The sequence below is a fragment of the Globicephala melas genome, chromosome 2 (genome assembly GCF_963455315.2).
Source record: "Globicephala melas chromosome 2, mGloMel1.2, whole genome shotgun sequence".
In the NCBI taxonomy this organism is placed as follows: domain Eukaryota; kingdom Metazoa; phylum Chordata; class Mammalia; order Artiodactyla; family Delphinidae; genus Globicephala; species Globicephala melas.
Window position 1 is genome coordinate 23,109,875 of NC_083315.2, and position 18,975 is coordinate 23,128,849.

Sequence of the window (18,975 nt, forward strand, 5' to 3'; positions counted from 1 at the left end):
AGGAATTCTGGAGGGGATTGGAAGGGGCAGTGGGGTGGGGGGGATGACAGGGCATTTGCATAACAAAATATGTTTACAGTAAGAGATTCCAGTCCCTCAAAATTAAAAAAGAAACCCAAACAAATTTGCAAGGATGAGGGGACAGTTTTTCACCTTCCTCTTACCTCTAGCAAACAGCTCAGTCATTCTGAATGTCTTTAGAGGGTCCCTTTCTTCCACTGGAGGGTACATTAGCTAATCACATCATTTATCGCTAACTAAAGACCCAAAAATCACAGAAGAGGGAAGTCGATCCCTGCCCCCAAGACTGTGGAACAAAAGCCATACATTTTCCTGAGGAGACAGCATGGCTCTGCAGCTCTGTCATTCCTTCAGGGACACTGGAATTCACCTCCAGGACAGTCCCAGACAAAGCGTGCCTGCCACAGCCAAGTGACCCACCCTGGATGCCTTTGTGTGCAAGCCCCGCCCTCTTCGCCCATTCCTGCCCCTCCCAAGCCCTTCCTGTACCTGCCACACCTCCCACCCAGAACAGCAAAGCACGGGGACCCAAGGCCATATATTTTGACCAGCGTTCCTTGCTTCCAAAGCAGATTTCCATCCGACAGTCTCATCAAGATAAAAAGAATCAGAAAATAAGAGGGGTTGGAGAAAAGGGAGGAGAGGGGATGGGTGGGATCATTTTAATTATGAATTGATAGCATAAAAGTCCTGTGGAGACTCAATATTTGTGAATCGGATTTGGTTCAGAGTAAAATTTAAAAAACATTTTTTTTTTTAATGCATGCTCTGTGTTTTCCTAGAGTTCCTAGAGTGAGTTGGTCTCAGCTGCATTCAGCTTCCTGATATGAAACCCAAGACTTATTCTGTGACAACACATCCTGCTGGTCATGGGTTTCACTGTCTATTTCCAGGTAAAAGGAAAGAAAAAGAAGGTGGGGGGAGGAGAAGAAGAAGAAGAAAACGGCATCCATGATGTAATTATTTTCAAATGGGGTTTTTACAAGCAGTTTAATGTGAAAGCTCATACAAATTAGGAGAGCTTGTTTAGAGTCAGAAGGACCTGTATTTCAATCCAGCTCTGCAAATCACTAGCTGGATGACCAAGCAAACTACTTCGGTATTCTAAATATTAAGATGTGAGGATTAAATACATGTGATCACTGTGATTAAGTAGTGTATATACAATAGTGGAATGCATATAAGGGACTGAGGCAGAATGCCTGGCATTTAATTAGCCCTCAATATGTGGAAAGGAGAGACAGTGAGAGGCGAGAAGGAGATGAAAAGACATATTAAGCTGTCTCTCTGTCTCCCCCCACTCCACCTCCATGTCTCTCTGTTTACAGCTCTCTCTTTACACACACACACACACACACACACACACACACAGCCCTAGATCTGAACCTAGACGGACGTCCCACATAATGACAGTTGAATAGATCCGGGCATTCCTGAATCCTAGTCCTTGGTTGATTCTGGAGGAAGAGGGTTATATCAGGACAAAGTTGAGAAAGCGAATTCAGCCCGGAGTGGACTCCCAGAGAATCAGAAATAATTGGACCTTCAGTCCACCCAGAATAATATAGGATGACTTCACAAACCAAGTCATTCCCTTTAACTCTCCTCTAGCCAAGGCAGAACCCAGGACTGGATGTCAAAGTGCTTTTAAAGGGTTTTGCAGAAGAGAGCAGAGAGCCCTTCTCAAATTTCTAATCAATGCAAAAGAGGGAAAGGAGGGACAGACGGGAGCACCAAACTCAAGGCAAGAGAGTCAGGGAAGACTTCGCAGAGACAATGACTCCAGAGATGAATTTTAAAGAAAGAGTAGGAGTACTTTATGCCAAAGCTGGGGCTGCAGGTGGGAGTCGTACTGAAAGTACAGAGTCAAGAGAAAGATCAGAATGAGAGCTCTAGATGCTTCCCAGGGCGGGGGAGGAGAATTTGAATCTCAAAGATGACACCAAAGAGGTAAGCAAGACCAGGCCAGCTTATGAAGTACCAGTTAAGGAGTTTGGATTATTTCCTGAAAGCTATAAGCCTTTAAGCAATGGAATGATAGAATCAAATTTCAGTTTCAGAAACTACACTCTGATGACAGTGTCAAGAGATTGAAGGTGGGAAGTGGGAGGTGAGGGGTGAGATAAACTTGATCTGCAGGCATGAAAATGCCTCATTTTTACTCAGAAACAGTCACATGTGCCACGGCTTCATCCCCTGAATGAGAATAATACAGGTCAATGCCTTTAGGTGTTTTCCAACTATTCTTTATCTGCTTCCTAATTTAGGGATTTTTAAGCAGATAGGGATTAGCAAAATTGTTAACTGAATTCATGTTTGAAATCATGGAGACATTAAGAAAGACTCCTGCTTGGAAAATGAGTGGAACATTGTGCCATTCACGAAGTAAGGATGAGAAGCAAAGAAGATCAGGAAGGAACGGAAGGGAGATGACTTGACCTTCTGAATTGGGGGTCCTGGGGTATCCGGAAGCACAGATACCCAGTGGGCAGTTATATATATTCATCTAGAACTCAGGAGAGGAATCTGAGCTAGAAACAGAGCCGGGACACGTCCGTTCCTGAGGAAAGCTCACCTGGGAAGTGTGTGCAGTGAGAAGACCAAGGTCAGAACCAGACCAACACCAACACGTAAGCATGGTCTGTGCTTCCACAGTAGGAGCAGCCAGAGATGAGAAAGGTAAATAGTGTCAAATGCAAGAGGAGAGTCAAGCAGGTAATGGAAAAAGCCCAGGGGATTTAGTAACTTAGGTGACCTCAAGGAAGTTAGTTCAGGGGCACAGTGTGGTCGGATAGCATTCTCCTTCTATTTCACTGGGGCATTTGACTCACTGCTACTTCAACTTACAACTTTTCTGATGGTGTGAAAAGCAGATCAGGAGCTGCTTGGGCCCTATTGCAGAGTGTTTTGACTCAGCAGAGGTAAAAAGTCAACCACTATCTGCTCAGAAGGTCAGCGGTGGTAACCAGGAGACACATGAGGACGCGTGGGCTAAAGGGCTTTCAGAAAAACTTTCTGGTCATGGCCAGAAATACCCTTCTATTACCCTAGTATAGTCTAGCAAGGAAATAAAAATGTTCATTTTAGCTAGAATTCCTTAGAATTGCAAAGTTCCATCCAATGGTTGGGTTTTTTTTGTTTGTTTTTTTTGCGGTACGCGGGCCTCTCACTGTTGTGGCCTCTCCCGTTGCAGAGCACAGGCTCCAGACGCGCAGGCTCAGCGGCCATGGCTCACAGGCCCAGCCGCTCTGCGACATGCGGGATCTTCCCGGACCGGGGCACGAACCCGTGTCCCCTGCATCGGCAGGCGGACTCTCAACCACTGCGCCACCAGGGAAGCCCCTAATAGTTGGGTTTTAATTATCTTTCTATTTACTGGGCTCTGCACATCCCAAACCAAGTGAGGATGTGTATGCTTATTCTTTGCCCAGGTGGGGTCTTTCAGAAGAATTCGGTGCTTCAGACCTGAAACCGCAGGGCGTCGCTGTCCTGAACACACGCGGGTACGGCACAGGCACCATGACTGGGGCCACCCCGGGGGTCCCCACGACTCCGAGCCCTAGTGGCAAGAGGATGGCCGCAGCGAGGTCGATGGCTTCACCAGGGGGTCCCGGGCAGCCCCATAGGTGCGGGCACGCAAGGTTGACGTGGTGCCACGAGGCAGCGGTCGTCACGGCCAAGGCCATCCGGGTGCAGGTGGATGGGACGCCCCGCCAGCTCGCAGCCTAACACGCTCTCAGCTTCCTGTGCAGCCCGGCCACACTGCAGAGCGAAGCTGCCAGTGCCCGGGCAGCTGCGAAGGGATCCAGGCGAGCAGCCAGCACGCACAGCCACGACGCCAGCTTTACAAGGTGTCGCCCAAGGAGGCGTCCGTGCCACTGGGCAAGGTGGTGGTCCTGGGTGACAGTGACCTAGAGCATCTGCCAGGCCTATATCAAGAGGCTCCAGCAGGAGCCCAGAGGGGCGGGAGTCACATCCCTGATGTGCCTGAACTGGCCCCCAGGTGGGGCTTCCTGGAGACCACCACTGTCAGCCGCTTCTACACGACCGACCCAGGCCAGGAACCCCTCAACTATGTGACTGAGATCGCATGCAGTGAAATTTATATGCTGGACCCAGAGCTGCTGGGGCCATCGCCCGACCTGACCTCCCACGTCCCCTCTCCTCATCTCACCTTGCTCCCGTGCCTCGGTCACTGCCAGGGACGCCGCACCTCTGCAGGGGAGCTGCATGAGGCTGCCGAGGGGAAGGACTTCTGTAAGATCCAGACGCTGCCCCAGGCTGTGGGGACCACCAGTTCCTGCACCCCGTGGTCAGTACCGGCAGCGGGGAAAGGGTCTGCTATGTTCTGGACCACCGCCGCCCCCCGCACCCCTCCTTGATGCTGTGGAGGAAGACGGGGAGACCTGTCTGCACCAGCTGGCGGCCCTGGACTCCTGCACCACCTGCCACTACATCCTGGAGATGGGAACCTTCGTTATGAAGACAGAGTAGGAGGGCCACATGCCCCCGGCAGGCTGAGAAGTCTCAGGACGCCAAGCTGGCCGCCTACCTAGAAATGGGCAGTGTGACCTGATGATCCAGTCAGAGGACCAGGAGATAGCTGTGTAGCTGTGAGGCCAACACTCGGCAGTAGGGGGGACCAGCCAGATGATGACCACCCCATCCTGGCCCGCCTTACTGCCAATGTGCCAGCTGGAGAGCTACAAGGGGACCCCTTCCCCAGGAAAGGAGCCGCCCAGACTAGGGCTGGACTCAGGACCTAGAGGGTCTCACCTGTCCCCCTGAGGCCCCAGCGTGACCCACAGGCTCACAGGGGAACAGGAAACTGAAGGGGGCTATGGACTTCTGAATACGGAGAGTGTGTAAAAAGGAACAAATTTGTATATGGGATTTCTTGAGATTTCGTAATGAATAAAAAATTAACTGGATGGGTTACTTATTGCCACCATAATGACAAATTAGATATGGGAACTAAGGTATATGTCAACTTCATTTTTTTTAAATTGACAAAGTAATTAGTTATGTATCAAATATAAAGGTCACAGAATAAATGTACTCATTTCTAGTCAGTATCTGGGATGTAGAGAATTAATTAGAAAAAGATGTCAACCAACTCCCACACGTTAAAAGACACAGAGCTCATCTGTCACCTTTCCCAACATCCCCCATTCCAGCCATAATTATTACAACAGTGGTGAGCTTGTAATTCTTCCATTTCGCTTTTTGACATTGTGATCTTATTGTTATTTCTTTTCCTCTGAGTTGTTTCAGCAAATGTTGGCAAGAGAGATTCTGCACCTAATTAAGACACAATCATCTTATTTCAATTTCATTGACAAAACGTGTTGGACAAGATTAGCTATCTCACGATTCGAAGTATTTAAAGGTGTGGCTGGTGTGACCCATGGTTCCATAGCTTTGCTACCTCATATATAAACACATCCTAAAAGACAATCTTAATCCCAGGAAAGAAACATTTCCAGCACCAGCTAGAACAGCACTGTCCAAAAGGAATACAATGTGAAACTTACATGCAATTTAAAATTTTCTAATTTAGGAATAATAATACCTCTCTTAGCTGCCTCTGAAGTGGTCATCAATTAAACAGTGGTAATGAAATTGTCATTATATAAAGACTATCTATTATTATTACCAATTCAACTTAAGTCTCAACTGACATTTATTATCTATTGTGTTGCAAGCATTCTTAGGGACTTTTGTGTCCATCATCCTTCCCTTTATCCCAAACTATCCCCCAATCCAGCATAATATCTCCTCTCCCATAAACTCATCTACGTCAGCCTGGCGTTTTCCTCACCATCCCAAGAACTGCTTACCTTCACCAATGCTTTCCAAATGCTGGTACATTGGTGAGTACCAGGCTGTGAAAAAGTTTTCACAGGTCCAAGTCAAAATAATAATAGTAATAATAATAGTCACAGCCATGTAGATTTTCTTCATAAAGCCAAATCGGTTAAAATCTAAATAATTTCTGAGATTGTCCGTCCTTTTTTTTTTTTTTTTTTTGCTAAAGTGTCTCCTTTTTTTTAAACGAAAGGATGATGGTAGTGGTGGTGATTATGAAGGTGACAGTCTTTTTTTGTTGTTGTTTTTCTTAATGCCCTTTTTGGACAAAAATGTGTTAAATGGCATTGTTTATCCCCACCATTTAAAAAACTATCATATTAGATCCATGAAGTCCACATTCCATGCCTCCACCCCTTCAGGTGACAGTGAGTTGAGGAGAGGGTCCTATCTTACTATGGTTTAGCCAGATTCCCTGCGGAAGACCCTTCTGTTGTTGGGTTAATATCAAAATCCTGAAAACACTCATGCGAGCAGCTTCTTATCTGGTTTCTGTCTCCGTTGGCTGCTTCAGCCTTGCTGGTCACCCGCCCTGCCCCACGTCCCCACCCAAGGTCTAGGTACGAAGACCTTTCTTTTTTTCCATCAAAACTCAGAACTCCTTTCTCTTCAGTGCTCTCTGCCTGGAATACCCTCTCCTTGCCCACTCCCTTCATTCCTCCCCCTCCCCCGGGGCCAGCGCTCACCAGCCTTCAGGGCTGGCTGAAATGGCACACCACCACCTCCCAAGAACTCTCTGCGGTCCTCCCAAGAGATCTTTTTCCTACTTCACAGAGCGGAAGTGTTGCCACCCACAGGAGAAGGTAAATGGATTTCCCAAAGGTAGAGCCAGAACTGGGTCCAAAACCTAGGTTTCCTGGTGACAAAATAGAGAGGTCTTGACAGAACCTCTATACCCCAATGAGGTCTTGATATTGGTGGAGTGGGGTGAGGTAGGGTGTAATGTGGGAAAATAAGGGGGGAGGGATGGAAATGGAAGGGCCCAAGAGAGAGGGCTCCTGCCTCAACTCAAAACCCAGCCCCATCAGGAGACAAGGTCATTAACAATTCTGTGTTACCCTTGGTGGGTTAAACGTAAATCGGGATAAATCCTTTGTACCCTTAAAAACAAACAAAAGAGAAGCCTTTCTGAAAGTGACATATGTCTCTTCTGTATACCTATTACAATGCCTGTAAAATGTCCATTTTTCTCATTCCCTCCACCTCTGCTTGCTGTAGAAGAAGCCCCCTTGCACAGCAACAAGGCCGACAGGCTCTGGGACAGTTAGCTGCGGGTCCCCTTCCCGCCAGCGGACCTGGGCCGGCTCACCTTTGTGTGACACCAGCAACGCCATCTCTGGGAGCTCCTCAGCCACTCTGTCAGCAGGTCCTTTGTTCAGACCCACTGCCTCTCAGGAATGGAGGCATCCATGGAGCTGGGACACTCAGGGGCCCCAGGGGCACCCTCTGGGGAAGCTGCCTAAAGAACACCTCCCACCCTCCTGGCTGTTTACAGCACTTACCTAAACGACGCTTAAGAGCCATTTTTCACACTGGATGTTTTGTGAGGACTCCCCCCAAGCAGTGTAAACTAAAGATCCCCAAACATGTTGCTTGGAGTTTGGAGCAATGTGGGTATTTGGTTCAGTAGTTCTGAGTCCTTTGCCACCAAAAAAGAAAAAAAAAAAAAAAAAAAATGGACCCTTGTAGACCTTTCAGACACTTCCCTATAAGAAATTATATAACAAAGTCCAGCCTATAGAAGAAAATCCCAAACAAAACTCCTGTTCCAGCTGCTGTTCAATTCTCTAATGGGGCTCATTCTGGAATGACCCTCAGGAGGGAAGTTGCTCAAGCAAGTGACATGACTCATTGGTTTATGAAAGCTGGGACAAACAAAAGGAAGCAAGTTCCTGGAGAAACAATAGGAAATATGAATGGTTTGTCTTCTGGAGAGCATGAGAACGGGGCCTCTTCTTGGCAGTCAGGGGAATCCTGCTGGATGGCAGGACATTGTATTCCCCGACTGGGTCCTCTGCAAGCACTCGGCATGACATCACACACCCTCCATGTCCTGTTCTACCCGGGGAGCCCCCTGCATTTCTTGACCTTTTGTCCAGTGAACCGCATGATGGGAACCACGAGAATGAGAAGGGGGAGAGCCAAAGAGATACCACTCTGACTGGATTCCTTTTCATGTAACCAGGGTTAAAGCAGAGAGAAATCTAACGCCGAAATAGCATCAGTGGGGCCACCCATTCCTTTACCTGTGCCATGACCATAAATGGCAACAAAATGGAGCAAGGATGAGAGGTTCATGGTTATCTTAGTGAACAGGAAAAAAAGGGGGGTGGAGGCTGTCAAAATAGGCCACTGGTTGATTACTCTACAGTATTTTTCTACTGGTAAAAATTGGGAATGTCAGCAGAGAATAAAGTACTTAGGACTTAGAGCTGGCCCTCCTTTGCCCACCTAGAAGAAGAGCCACATAGGGGTGATAAACTCTTTGAACTGTGTCTAAGTACCAGTACTGTTTACTTTGAGGAAGGAAACTGTCAGTTCTGTTTCTTCACAAATAGCCAACCACAATGTGCCTGATGGATTTGGGACTAGTGAAAGAGGGACCCGTCAAGTGTAGGAAACAAGGTTTATCTCGGGATTAGATTTAGGAAGACAAAGGTCATCAGGAGACGGCTGGGCAGGCATTGTTCGCTGTGAAACTCCAAGCATGGAGCTGTTTTTCTTGAGGGTTCCCCTCACATCCTGGGTGGGGATAGGAGGCAAGAGCTTAAAGTACTCTTTCTATTAGTCACCATTTTTAAGAAAAGTAGGTTTTCCCCCCACTCCAATAGTTTAGAGGGCGATGTCTTCCTCCTTCCCCAATACTATTCTCTCTTAACTGACAGTAACACCAAACTTCATGATCAGAGGGTTATTAATAATCAGTATGGGGAGAGTTCCGTTCCATCAAGGAATTCCACCTGAAATGTCTTGAATGTTGATAACTACTGGGGCAGGAAGCAGATTTTGAAAGCCTACCCTTTCTGTTTCTGAAAGCAAATGTAAAGTAAAGCATGTATGCCCAGGGATAAAACAAAGAAAACTCTCGTGGGCAAAGTCAAAATGTGTGTGGACTCGAGATCTGGGAAAGTTCTTTCCAGAGCGTTCCATGACACAAGCATATGCAATTTGAAAAATGAAGAGTTTCACTTAAGGTTAAACATACTTTGAGTCACTGGCAAGCGCTGCTACCAAAGGAAAAAAAAAAACATCAGAATTCAAGGAAGAGGCCAAAATGTCCTTTATTTGCAAAACACCTTTTCTACTAGTCCGTGAAGTAAATCTTACGCTCTTGAAAGAATTCAGAGGCTTCAAAGTTGCTGACAAATTGACCAAGTATGTCTGCTGTAATGGCTTTTACTCTACTCTCAGAAAATGTTCAGACTTTGATAGTGCCATTTTTCTGAATACTACAGACGGGCCTGCTCCCACTTCATCTTGCCAGTAAGCAAGACAAACTAGTTTTGTTTTGTTTTTTTTTTTAACAGATTTAAATATTCTGTTGGGAAACTTTATTAAGTCTTAGATCCATTTTGCTCGGCATTTCTTTTAACTTCTGCCCTCTTCTGCATTAAGATGAAAATCTCGTACCTTTCCTCCTAAAATAGCCAATATTCCCCTCTGTTGAGATTATGTCTTCAAGGTGGGAACCAGTTGTTCAACCCTCACAGGCAGTTTTGTAAAGGTTTATTTTCTGTTCTTTGTGCTATGAAAACAATATTTCCCCCACTCTTTTCAAATAAGAGATCATGGGCGAAGAGAAAATGCTTTTCCAAACCATCTCCCAATAGAATATTCCCATATAACAACCATTACCTACCCCACGACCCAATCCGAGTTGGGAAATCTTCCTTGGATTATTGCTTTTCCAAAAGCACCCACACTTGGTAACGACAATCTTTAGGGTTCTAACCATACTTAAATATTCGAATTCATGGTGGGTCACAAGGAAGCACAAATTGATTTTGGTGACAAACTGAGGGAGACTGAACAAAAGAACTGTAGTTTTTTTCTGTTGGGGTGTTTTATTTATATATTTTAATTATACCACGGAGATTCCCTAACTGGGCTCTTTGAATCCCAAAAATCTTAATGGGAATTTGATGAGTTCCAAGAGCTTCTTAGAAACAGTGGGTTTGCTTTTGAAGAACACACACGATGTAATGCAAGCCATCCACCATGTTATTAAATAAATCAGTTTATTTCTTCTCGTCATTTGCTGTTCGCTCTCATTATGGCCCCTTCAATTTTATTTGCTTTGAATAATAAAAAAGAGGAAATGAAACATAACTTCCTGCAAACGAATTTTAGAAGCTTACACGAAGGCTTCCCTGGTGGCGCAGTGGTTGAGAGTCCATCTGCCGAGGCAGGGGACACGGGTTCTTGCCCTGGTTCAGGAAGCTCCCACGTGCCGCGGAGCGGCTGGGCCCGTGAGCCATGGCCGCTGGGCCTGCGCGTTCGGAGCCTTGCTCCACAACGGGAGAGGCCACAACAGTGAGAGGCCCGCGTACCACCAAAAAAATAAATAAATAAAGCTTACAGGAGGTTTCGGCCACTTAGAGATCCTTGAACGAAGAATGGTCCTCTAGTCTCTGGGAACTTGATTCTGTAGGACAAAGTCTTGGAGGTAACACCACTGATGAGGTAAGAGAGGTAGGTGGTTCCCCAAGCCCTACCTCTGACCCAGGCTGTCAGATCAGATCACTCAGCTCTGGAGTTCCGGGGGGCAAAAAATGCTGCTTATTTAATTGGATAAACAAAATTCTTTCCAAAATCGAAACTAATTTAGATGTCATCTAAAGAGTGCTTCTAATACAACGGTGGGAAAACCTGTTCTGGGCCATTTAAGACACTGTGATGGGGGCTGGACTGGGACCAGCTCGCCTTCTTCATCTTAGTGCGTCCCCCACCCAGCTGGACCCGGGAACCCGAAGTGTGCTCAAAGCTAGGGGCAGGAATGACTGACCCACTGCAGGCCTACGGACACACAGAGGATGAAAGAACAAGCCATCTGCCTGAAAGCTGAAAGTAAGAGAATCCCTACACAAGCTAGTGTGGGCAGGAATCAAGAGAATGCCCCTGGGCTAAGACAAGTCTTGCTTCCTTCAGGACTCCAAGTCTCCATCTAAAGGAGTTGTGGGGAGTCAGGTGAAAACCTCAGAACCCTCCATGCTCCCTGGGAAGACAGAGGAAGGACGTTTGAAATTTTGTTCTGAGTCCGGGAGTGTAAGTCTGACGACAAGCCTCCAGGTCTCACTAACTTCTGTCTCCGGGACTCAAACAAAAGACAGAACAGCAAAACTCCTGAGTCTCCCCTCCATTCAAGACATATTCACAAGAGGAGAAAAAGACAGAAGAAGGTCAAGAGTTGAGGGTTTTGTATGTTTGGACATACAAGAAGGCAAAGGAAGTCGATACAATGTTGCACAGATCTGGACAGAACTTAGAGACAGTCTGTCCAACTCGCACAGACTATGTACCAGGTATGCTCTAAGGGAAGAGTGAAGGAGTGCCTTCTGGGGCTTCCAGCAGATTTTGAAGGATTTAAAGCATATATTTTATTCTCATAAACTGTTATATATTTTCCCTGTTGGGCCATTACTTCTCTTTCTGTGTCTGTCTATCTCTCTCTCTGTATGTTTTGAGAAACACACGCACCAAGAATACTGCTAAAACAGTGCCCACTGACCTGATTGAGGATATGTGTTTTGACACTTTAAAGTATTAAAACACTTTAATACTGGTTCATCTCTTTGGAGATATATTCCATAACTTTTCTCCCAAGGGTGGTGGTAACTCTAAAACATTACAACTACAAGAACCGTAATCTGCTGTGTGGATATCTCGTTTCTTTCTTCAGTCACTTCTATATACAGGTTCCCTCCCGGTTCTGAATTGGGAATTCTGACTAAGGTAAATTCTAGAATTTAATCAATAAACGTAATTACATTTAGTCTTTAGTCGCTTGTATGCTATAGAGGAAGTATGATAAGGCAGTGAAAAACAAAACTCCGACGTTAGACCCTTTGGATTTGAATCCCCACTCCAAGAGCATGAATACTGTGTGACCTTGGGTGCCTTGCTTCTCCCTAAGCTGACAGATGGATAGCTAAACCTCCCTGGGGCTTAAAGACGATGGAGTGAGGATGTATGTTATAACCAGAAAGCACTCGGAAAAGGGCCTGGCATGCAACAAGCACTGTAGAAGTGTTTGCTATTCTTATTTAATCTATTAGTGATGCCAAATTGCCAGGGAATTAACTAACTCTCCATCTAGAAGCCTAGTGATTCCGTTATTTTTTCAACCATCCTTTGCATAAATATGGGTGGGTACACACACGTGTATCCTTGTACGTATATATGGGCGCACGCATGCACACACATGAAGTTTTTTCTAAGTTTCAGACAACGTTAGGATACGTTGCCTAAGAGTAAGGATCAACTACTTAACCACAATAATATAATTACCCAGGAAATTCTATCATAATTCCATACTATCATCTATTAAAATATCTAATCCGTATTTAAATGTTCCCAATTACACCAAGAATATTTTTATAGCTGTTATTTTCCAAACAGGATTCAGTCAGAGTCCAAGCATTGGATTTGGTTCTTATGATAACTGCTAAAGTCCCCTCCCTCCAAAAGTTTTCCTATACCTTCCCAAATAGAATTCCTTAACCAGAGAAATTAGGGAACCCCTGGCTCAGAACCATTTCTGTTGACTTATGCTGCTCTTCACACAGCTCAGAGGGACGTCGGTTGTGGTTTCCAACGGTTGTATTTCCATTAAATGAAACCTCGATGAGAACAGTAACCTCTGGAGACCGGTCACCACCCCTCTCCACGCTGAAGTTTCCTGGGAGCTTTATATTCCTTTGTGTCTTCAGCATACCTGCTCTCTTTGTTTCATTGTTATTTTAGCAATCTTTGCCAGCTCTTCCTTTTCTCTGCCCTTCTTACCATCAGGCCTGACACCCAGCATCTCGAAGGTGAGAACTGAACTCCTGCTACGTTGGCCTCTGTCTCATGTTCCCACACTGACTGCCAACCCTTCCAACAGAGAGCCAACGAGACAGGGACAGGAAGCTTTTACTTTGACTTGCAGATTATTCGAAGCTAGACAGTTAAGCTATCTGATGGCTTTATTCACTTCTCTGTCATTTGGCCTGTACTCTTTTTTTTTTTTTTTTTAGTTTTATTGAAGTACAGTTGATTTATGTTGTGTTAATTTCTTCTGTACAGCAAAGTGACTCAGTTATACACACATATATATATATTCTTTTTAATATTAAGTGGTGTGTTCTCCAAACTCTTCTGAGCCATTTTGAAAGCAAAGCTGGCATTTCCTCTTCCGACTGAAAATCTCCAGGAGCAAACTGGTTGAGGCTTCCCAGAGGAAAGGGTTTGGTTTGCCCCTTCCCAGAGGGTCACCGTGCTATCTACTGACACATTCCAAAGCCTCATAAAAGCTGTCAGAGACTACCCGAGAGAAACACCCATTAAGTATTATGGGTCTTGATCTTTACAGCTCCTAATAACTTTTCCCTTTGAGTTTTCCCAGAGCTCTGCACATAATTAAAACAAATAAACAAACCAACCTTATTTCTGCCTTGCCTATGAGTTTGCTGTGTGACCTCAGGAAAGTCACTTAACCTTTCTGGTCCATATTTTCTTCTTCTGTTAGGACCAAAAAAAAATAGTATGGACAGAGAAATCACTAAAGAATAAATTATCATAATAATTGAGTAGATTTTTAAAAAAATCTTTAATTCATCACTTCAAAAATATATCTAAAATCAGAGAAAACTTAGTTACTTCTAAATGACTAAGTTTTAAAAGACTGAATTTCCAAAACATAGTCACTCATCTAAGCATATAAAACTTTCCTTAAGAGTCAAAGATCACATGAAGGGCTTCTGTATTTTTGCCGAAAGCAAACCGAAATAAAGTAAGAGGAATTTGAAAGGGAAAGGAAATTTCTCTTTTAAATGTCCTGGAATCATCATTGTGTGGTCAAAGCAAAAGTTTTCATGTGACTCTTATTTTTTGCATTAAGTATATCAATAACACTTAAGCTCTGATCCAAAAGTTTCCATCATTTTCCCAAAGGGACCTCGTTTTCTCAGGATGAATTTCTATAAATTTTGTCCAATAGAAATATTACCAGCTAAGAGGTTTTTGTCCTGGGCTTCCAACGTTGCAAAGCTCTGTCTCAGCTGAGTACCCATTTAGCCTCGTTCTTCATAGCTCTTTGGCAAATGCTTTCTCACTGTTTTTTGTTTTTAGCGAAATATGAATACTTCACCTTAGTTCACAGAGATCTGCCACCCCTTCTTCTGTGCTCTTAGGGTTGCCATGAAATTCACAGTGTTATGAATTATTTTGAGAGTGTCACCACGTAGCGATTCTATTCTGATCTTACTTCATTCCTATGGGCGTTTCCTCCCCCATTTCCCAATGGTAGTCCTATTTCTACTGTTTGGGAAAAGCTCAGAGAATCTAAACAGACTCTAGGAGTCTAAAAATTTAAAAATATGCACAGGGTGTATCTTCTAAATAGAGAACTTGAAACCCTAAATTCTAAATGCCTAGCTTACTTCCATCTATTTTCAAAAGCAAAGAACAATATTTTATCTTGAAATTAAAGTTAACATAAATAACAATGTTTGGAGAAAACTTTATGCCAATGTCTAAAGCCAAAGGGAGAGGCTGGGTCCTTGCGGAGGCCTGAAAGAGAATTAGGGGAAAGTCAGAGATTTCCTGTCTTTGTAATGAGTTTACTAATTAAATCTTAATTGTAAACCAAGCTGAGCAAAATTTAAATGAACCTCTGGTGCCAGCAGCCAGGTTATTACGGTGGAATTGTTTATAAGGACAGGAAAGTGACTTTCTAAACATCAGATTCCTGTGCGTTAGCCAAGACTCGGAGAAAGTTCCCAAGAGGGGAAACACAGAAAAAGGCAGGATAAGTGACTTGGGTCTTAAGATAATTAAATGACACTGAGATGTCTCCAGTCCCCTGGACTCAGTCATTGCCGGGGGCCGCCATCTTTCTGTTTGGATGGGCTGGAAGCGGCCACATCTGCAATAACCGATGTGTTTCCCCCCCCCCCCCCATTTTACAGCCATTTCAGCAGTAACCTAACAGTGATGGAAATGGAAATTCCTTTACTTTGTAAACCCTGACTGTTCTATTGAAAAATAAGCCTTGCAAATACACAGAAGTCCAAGCACTGGAGAGAAACAAAGCTGCCATAATAAGAGAGTGAAAAAGAAAGTTGATTTTATTTTCTCCTGGTATGAAGGGAGAGAAATAAAAGGTAGGGTGTAAAATAAATCAAAAGAGTCTCGTGGCTACGTACGTGGTTCAGCATTATTTATTAGAAGATTAAGAAAGTGAATTATCCAAATGCTCCTATCTTGCTTTGATTGTTCACATTCACTCATTTAAAGTGAATTCACTCATTAAAGTGAATAAACTTCCTTATAGCCTTTCTTTTTTTTTTTTTTTTTTTTTGTCGGTACGCGGGCCTCTCACTGCTGTGGCCTCTCCCGTTGCGGAGCACAGACTCCGGACACGCAGGCTCAGCGGCCATGGCTCACGGGCCCAGCCGCTCCGCGGCATGTGGGATCTTCCCAGATCGGGGCACGAACCCGCGACCCCTGCATCGGCAGGCGGACTCTTAACCACTGCGCCACCAGGGCAGCCCTAGCCTTTCTTTTTAGAGGCAATTTTTACAGCCAGCTTTTCTTTTCTTTATAAATGTAGTTTGCCATTAAAACCCTCCATTTGTGAAAAAGAATATATGTATGTATAATTGAATCACTTTGCTGTACACTTGAAACTAATACAACATTGTAAATTAACTATATTTCAATTTTTAAAAATCCTCCATTTGCCTCATTTTCCACTGGAAATGGGCCTATGTGCTGAGTACCCAGCAAAGTACCCTCACAAACTAGTAGCACGTCACAGAGCAGGGACCATGTGGGAAATATTCCACCGCAATCCTAAAGGCAATTAGGTTGATAGAAGAAGTGTTGTCTGATACCTGTGTTCCAAAGTTGGGCGACTGGTAGACATGTTCATTAGCATAATTCCATCCTTTATCTTTCTCTGCTCTCCAAGGAAACCAATGATAGGAATGCTGGGATAGATATTCTATAGAGTAAAGGATTAAAATAAAAGAGGCAAAATAATTTGAAAATATATTAATATTATATATAATTAAGATATAATGTAGTCCATTCATTTATGTAATTTCTGAAATGCAAAATGATCTTTCTATTCCACCAAATTTTTAAAATTTTTTCCTTTAGGCCTGCTCTTGGGTCAGAGTAAGAGAAGTTGCCTTCAGAGCAAATTATGGGACTAGGCTCCTTCTATCTGGTCAAGTGTCATAATCTATACTCTTGGGTCCTCACATCAGATATAGGTGGCTTGGAGGAAGTCATGATTCCAACAGGAGCCACACTGAACATAAATGCGACACGTCTCTACTCTTCACAAGGCTATTAAAAGGTTTAAGGGAAGGACTGGGAGTGTATAATTTATTATTAGTGTTATTGTCATTTTGACCTTTTAATCCAGAAGGAAAGAACTCAAGGAAAGTGTTCCCTGGAAGGCTGTATGTATTTAAAAAAATCTCTTCCGGACTTCCCTAGTGGCGCAGTGGTTAAGAACCGCCTGCCACATGCCGCGGAGCAACTAAGCCTGTGCACCACAACTACTGAAGCCCACGCACATACAGCCCGTGCTCCACAACAAGAGAAACCACCACAATGAGAAGCCCGCGCACCACAACGAAGAGTAGCCCCCACTCGCCGCAACTAGAGAAAGCCTGTGCACAGCGATGAAGACCCAACACAGCCATAAATAAATAAATAAATTTGTAAAAAAAGAAAAAAAAACCTCTTCCATCTCTAACTTCTTGGAGTCACTTTCTCAGTTATCCCCAAAGAGAATTTTTAAACTACTATTTATTTACTCAGTAAACTTACATTGTTTTTATGGATCTTTGCCAAAACTCCTAATTGTTGTTTCCTTTGTTTTGTTTTTAATAGGACCCAGAACCTACATGGAGATTTACATAATAAAACCTCATTTCATCTTCGAAATCTTTTGAGACAATTTGAAGCTCTGGTAGAGCCCGTATTTCAGAAATACAACTTCTGCTTAGTGTTTTCCATTTTCCAAGTAATCAAAAGATAGAAACTGGTGCTGGGATTTAACTGACACATGGTTCAACTGCACCTGGACAGCACAGTCCTATCCAGAATCTGAGCCTTGGTCTCACTCTACCAAAAGCCCAGTCCTTAGGCTTCTGCTAATTGTCTAGCTTTTGCAGGCTAAAGAGATCTTCACAGGACTAACTGGTGCTAGGACAGAAGTCAGGGAGCCTGCTTTGTTAAAAATATATTTAGCATGGGACAGAATCCAATTTCTTACAGCATGTAAATTGTCTGCATTGAGGTGCCTACAGATATAAACATATACGGGCTTCCTTCACCTTTTGGTTAATTCAGAACTTAGTGAAGGTTAAGAGTTTAAATATTATTTAGTTTAATGCCTTAATTTTACAGATTAAAAAAAAAGAGAGGCCAAAAGAGATAAGTAGTCTATGGTAGAGACACTTTGGCACTGCCTTCATAATTCCTTATATGATTATGTCCAGAGAGCCCAGAAATTATAGGGAAGCCATATACATGTTTTACTTCAACAGGGTGGCTTAGCCCCCGTGGTAACAGGCGAATGGGGATGGCATAATAAAAACTGACATCAAGTTTTGGGGGAAGTTCGTTTCATTAAAATGGATTTTTCCCAATTAGCCTTCCATTTCTAGATTTCTGGGATGTCAAGTGATAATCTAAACTGTACTGAAAAGCACTAGCTGTCTGGTGGGAGCAAGATGGGAAGCAATTTGGGCAAAATTACCAGCCAAAGGTCAGATCAGTTCCAGCGACAAGTCTCACAGCTGAGTGTGAGCTCCAGCACCGACGGCCACAAGCCTCCAGAGGCCGTGAGAGGCTACTCTCTCCCAGACTATGCGGAAGTGTCCCACTGGGACACCACGTCTAACTTGATGTCAGAGAAAATAATGAGAAGCTTTAGAAAGCCCCCAATTTTTTTTCCTCTTTCTTACCTTCTTTTTGAACAAGGAAATCATTGCTTTGGAAAGCCAAATTTGGTTTGGTTTGTGGGTTCCCCCCGCAACCCAAGGACTGTTGGAAATCACATTTTTCACCCAAGACTCAGTTTTGTAGCTTGTAGATTTCATAGCTTATTCAAATGAGGTGCATGTGCAAGAGAGGAAAATATGTGAGGATAGAGTTATCTCATTCTGTAATAATGAGAGGGAGGCAGTGGCGAAGGGTAAGTGGAATTGGAGGTATTTCTCAGCTGATGAAAAAGAGCTTCTGACAACGATCTGTCTTGCAGGGGCAACTGCGGACTCCCAGAGCTGGCTGCCACACAGCTGAGCTTCTGTCCCCCAAGGAATACACAATCAGGCTGGGCAGGCTATAGACTGGTGTAAAGCCACTGAAAATGATATAACCAACGTTCAACTCCACGAGGGCAGGGAATGGTGTTTGTCTGTTAATCACTGTGTTCCCAGAGCCTCGAACAGGGCCCGGGCCAGAGTTGGTGTTTACTATATATTTGTAGACAGAAGGGTTACCATATTTGGGAGAAGCCCCAAGCTAAGGATTAATTCAAGAAACATTCTCTGAGTGTCTGGTTATTAGCAATGTCCTAAAAATTGCAAAAAACACAAAGACAAAAAAAATTTTTAAGAAAATATTGCAAGTGGCATGTCATGGTGAAAAGACCACAGCTTTGAAGATCACTTTCTCAGCCTGGACCTTTGCAGGCTCTGTAACCAGGGCAAGTCACTTCCTCTCATGTAGCCTCATTTTTTTTAATCTGTAATATGTGGATAAACCATAATTCACAAAGATACATGCACCCAGTGTTCACTGCAGCACTGTTTACAGTAGCCAAGACATGGAAGCAACCTAATATTCATCAACAGGTGAGTGGAC

The 18,975-nt window shown here is 44.0% G+C and overlaps 1 pseudogene; it reads left to right on the plus strand.

Annotated features, from left to right (window-relative positions):
- The first annotated feature begins 3,540 nt into the window (after positions 1–3,540).
- Positions 3,541–4,632, plus strand: LOC115842308 (diacylglycerol kinase zeta-like; annotated as a pseudogene).
- The last annotated feature ends 14,343 nt before the right edge of the window (positions 4,633–18,975 follow it).